Consider the following 5,225-nt stretch of genomic DNA (forward strand, 5'->3'; position numbering starts at 1 on the left):
TTCCAAAAAGCCCAATTTTATTTATTTTTTATTATTATTTTTAACTTGGGTTACAACTCTACTTGTATGGGGATACCAACAAAAATAAGCCTTTATTTGCCGATAACATTATTAATGTTAGTTATGAATGGGACATTAAGGGGGTGTGCTGAAACCATGGTAAATTGTTCCATGGAATATTCATTGGCCCAATTGTAAAATAGGAGCAGAGGGACGAGAGACTTGAGAGGACAAATGAAGAGAGCATGATAAATTTCTATAAGCACTGGAAAAAAAATACGCTGCTTCAAATTGGGTTCTTTTCCCTATTTTTAAATGCTTTTACTCTCCCCTCATTCCACCGTTTACACCAGGCTCATACGACTGGACAGTCTGGACACACTAATATTCCACGGAATATTTTTTTTTGCAGTTGTCAAACATGCTGTAAGATCCTAGTTTCAACACCAAACCTTCCTAATTCTTCATCTGTTGTTTGTGTGAATCGACTAACTTCTGGTTAACCATATGAGCTTACTGTTGCAACTGTATGAAGGCAATTGGTATTGACACCTTTAAACAGATGACAAATTGACATGGTTATCTTTCCTAATTTTAGGTTGCTATACATTAATTCCCTGTAGAAAATAGTGACCTGCTTTAAGGGGATACTCTTCTTGACATTGGATGGTCATTAGAATTTTTATTTCATACCTCAGAAGAATCCATTTTCTTAGGGACTTGCTAGACAATTTTGCAGAAAACCATTCCGCGGCGCACTTTTGAGGAGAGAACAGCCACCTCGTAGCTGAATTTGTCTTTTCCATTTGATTCATCCGAGGTGGATGTTCTCTCCTGAAAAAGCGAGTGGCAAAATGGCTTCTGCGAAATTGCCTAGCAAATCCTGTTTTGTTGTTAAGGCTCTGTTTCTTTCGACGTAAAATGGACTTAAAAACAAATTTTATGCCCTTTTTTACTCCAAAAATAATAAGCAAAAAAATTGTTTTGAGTCCATTTTGCATCAAAAGAATTTATTAGTCATCCATCATCAATTAGTTATCCATCAAAGTTTCATTTGATAGAATTTATATCGAATAAAAATTCATTTCACTTTTTCTTTGTTTTCCTCATCTATTATTCCTTTACCAAGTTGTGAAAGTACAACAATGCTCCTTTGTTCTTCTACCTCAAGGCCATGTTTGGATTGCAAGAAAAACAATTGACAATGGAAGATGATAAATTCACACTCCCTGTGGGATAATTCGCATCCCTTATAACGTCAATTGTTGCAGCTTGAACGCCTTTTTATGTCAAATCAAGTTAAGAGTGGTGCAAATTATCCTACTGGGGGTGCGAATTTATCGTCACCCAAACATTGTTTGGAAAAAAAATTCATTTCCACGATTTATAGTGAAATAATATAATTATGCTTAATTTTGAGGGATATCATCATAAATTGAAGGTTCCTCTACATAAAAATTGAATAGGTTGGTTCAAGTAATCTTTATTTATGTGTAAAAAAAAGTAGGAAATTTTAGAAATATTTTTTCCTTTCCAAACTTTTCCAAAAAAAAATCTTGCAATCACAGCTTTTTGGATCTGCTCCTCTGTTACCATGAACATGAATTAGATTCTAGGGAAAATTGCTACAATAATGCAAAGTTTTCATGATATTGTGAAGTAAGGGTAGTGTTTTCAAAATTATAGAAAAGGGGCTGTCAGGGTACGAAATTAGGCCTTTATGACATATATACCCCTTGGTTTTTCCCACCCTTTTGAGAAGCTCATTTCCCTATGCTATTTCACCTACCACCTTCTCTTTTTCTTTCTTCTTCCCAAATGAACTTCCAACGTGAAAAACCACCATTGATGAGCTACTATCCAACTTGAATAACAGCCGGTCGTTTGGGAAGAAAACACCATTATTTCTTCTTGGTTGATAATCATAGCTCCAAGTATGGCCATTCTCCTCTAGTTGAAAAGGGTTTACATATTCTTTTCTTTTCATGTTTTCATGTTTTCATGATTTCTTGGGTTTTCATATTTTTCATGTTATTTGTGAGGTTTTTTCATGTTCTCATGGTCTACCAGCTTATTTGTTTGGATATTACCATGTCTCTCTCTCTCTCTCTCTCTCTCTCTCTCTCTCTCTCTCTCTCTCTCTGTGTAGAGAGAAGCCTGATTGGATTCGTATGTATACTTGGACTCTTGGAACCAATAGTTAGGCTTCGGAACCACAATTTAGTGGTTCCTCGGATGTTAAATAGTGGTTTCATTACTGTAAATTATGGTTCCCAAGTAGTTGGTATATTGTATGACTACTTTATTGGTTGTGAAAGGGATCAGGACTGTATCATTAGTGTTTGGAACATATTGGAACCATTACGTAGGCCTTGGAACCACAATTTAGTGGTTTTGAGAGGTTACATAGTGGTTCCAAGACTGAAAATTGTAGTTCCAATAGTCGAACTAGTGTTTGATATATTATTACAGTATTTTAGTGGTTTTAAAAGTCATCATAGACGTATCATTAGCGTTTAAAACTTATTGGAACCATTACTTAGGCCTTGGAAACACTATTTAGTGGTTCGAAGACATTTTTTACCGCTGAAGATGTGGTTCCATAGTGGTTCCAGGGTTTAAAATGTGGTTCTGTATTGGTTTTGAGGTATAAAATTTGGTTCCCTAGTAGTTATGGGGTATAAAATGTGGTTCTTTACTGATTCAGGGGTATAAAATGTTGTTCCGTAGTGCTTCCAGAGTATAAAATGTGGTTCCCTAGTGGTTCCGGGGTAGAAAATGTAGTTCCGTAGTGGTTCCAGGGTAGAAAATGTGGTTCCCTAGTGGTTCCGGGCTATAAAATTTGGTTCCCTAGTGTTTCCGAGGTATAAAATGTGGTTCCCTAGTGGTTCCGGGGTATAAATGGTGGTTCCGGGGTGGAAATTGTGGTTTCGTAGTGGTTCCGAGCTATAAAATGTGGTTCCCTAGTGGTTCCGGGGTATAAAATGTGGTTCCCTACTGGTTCTGAGGTACAAAATGTCGTTCCCTAGTGGTTCCATGGCAGAAAATGTGGTTCCGTAGTTGTTCCGGGGTGAAAAATGTGGTTCTTTAATGGTTTCGACCTATAAAATGTGTTTCCGTAATGGTTCTGCGGTAGAAAATGTTTTTCCGTAGTGGTTTTGGCTTATAAAATGTGGTTCTCTAGTGGTTCCGGGCTAGAAACATGTGGTTCCCTAGTGGTTTCGGGGTGAAAAATGTGGTTCCCTAATTGTTTCGGGGTGAAAAATGTGGTTCCGTAATGGTTCCAACGTAGAAAATGTGGTTCCATAGTGGTTTCGGCTTATAAAATGTGGTTCCCTAGTGGTTGCGGGGTGAAAAATGTGGTTCCCTAATGGTTTCGGGGTGAAAAAAGTTGTTCCGTAATGGTTCTGCCGTAGAAAATGTGGTTCCGTAGTGGTTTCGGCTTATAGAATGTGGTTCCCTAGTGGTCCCGGGTTGAAAAATGTGGTTCCCTAGAGGTTTCGAGGTATAAAATGTGGTTTCGTAATGGTTCCGCCATAAAAAATGTGGTACCGTAGTGGTTTCGGCTTATAAAATGTGGTTCCCTAGTGGTTCCGGGGTGAAAAATGTGGTTCCGTAATGGTTTCGGGGTGAAAAATGTGGTTCCGTAATGGTTCCGCCGTAGAAAATGTGGTTCCGTAGTGGTTTCGGCTTATAAAATGTGGTTCCCTAGTTGTTCCGGGGTGAAAAATGTGGTTCCCTAATGGTTTCGGGGTGAAAAATGTGGTTCCGTAATGGTTCCGACATAGAAAATGTGGGTCCGTAGTGGTTTCGGCTTATAAAATGTGGTTCCCTAGTGGTGCCGGGTGAAAAATGTGGTTCCCTAATGGTTTCGGGGTGAAAAATGTGGTTCTGTAATGGTTCTGACATAGAAAATGTGGTTCCAGTAGTGATTTCGGCTTATAAAATGTGGTTCCCTAGTGGTTCCGGGCTAGAAAAATGTGGTTCCCTAGTGGTTTCGGGGTGAAAAATGTGGTTCCCTAATTGTTTCGGGGTGAACAATGTGGTTCCGTAATGGTTCCAACGTAGAAAATGTGGTTCCGTAGTGGTTTCGGCTTATAAAATGTGGTTCCCTAGTGGTTGCGGGGTGAAAAATATGGTTCCCTAATGGTTTCGGGGTGAAAAATGTTGTTCCGTAATGGTTCTGTCGTAGAAAATGTGGTTCCGTAGTGGTTTCGGCTTATAGAATGTGGTTCCCTAGTGGTCCCGGGTTGAAAAATGTGGTTCCCTAATGGTTTCGGGGTGAAAAATGTGGTTCTATAATGGTTCCGACGTAGAAAATGTGGTTCCAGTAGTGGTTTCGGCTTATAAAATGTGGTTCCCTAGTGGTTTCGGGGTGAAAAATGTGGTTCCGTAATGGTTCCGCCGTAGAAAATGTGCTTCCGTAGTGGTTTCGGCTTATAAAATGTGGTTCTGTAGTGGTTCCGTGTTGAAAAATGTGGTTCCCTAATGGTTTCGAGGTATAAAATGTGGTTCCGTAATGTTTCCGCCATAGAAAATGTGGTTCCGTAGTTGTTTCGGCTTATAAAATGTGGTTCCCTAGTGGTTGCGGGGTGAAAAGTGTGGTTCCCTAATGGTTTCGGGGTGAAAAATGTGTTTCCGTAATGGTTCCGACGTAGAAAATGTGGTTCCGTAGTGGTTTCGACTTATAAATTGGGCATCCTTCGGGGTTCCGGGGTGAAAAAGGTGGCTCAGTAATAGTTTCGGGGTGAAAAATGTGGTTCTGTAATGGTTCCGACGTAGAAAATGTGGTTCCATAGTGGTTTCGGCTTATAAAATGTGGTTCTCTAGTGGTTCCAGGGTGAAAACTGTGGTTCCCTAATGGTTTCGGGGTGAAAAATGTAGTTCTGTAATGGTTTCGACGTAGAAAATGTGGTGTCGTATTGGTTTCGACTTATAAAATGGGGTTCCCTACTGGTTTCGTTGTGAAAAATGTGGTTCCCTAATAGTTTCGGGGTGAAAAATGTGGTTCCGTAATGGTTCCGCCTTAGAAAATGTGGTTCCGTAGTGGTTTCGGCTTATAAAATGTGGTTCCCTAGTGGTCCCGGGTTGAAAAATGTGGTTCCCTAATGGTTTCGAGGTATAAAATGTGGTTCCGTAATGGTTCTGCCATAGAAAATGTGGTTCCGTAGTGGTTTCGGCTTATAAAATGTGGTTCCATACTGGTTCCGTGGTGAAAAATGTGG

The sequence above is a fragment of the Tasmannia lanceolata genome, unplaced genomic scaffold, assembly GCF_043159265.1.
Source record: "Tasmannia lanceolata isolate RefF3 unplaced genomic scaffold, GAP_Taslan_0.1 ptg000023l, whole genome shotgun sequence".
NCBI lineage: Eukaryota > Viridiplantae > Streptophyta > Magnoliopsida > Canellales > Winteraceae > Tasmannia > Tasmannia lanceolata.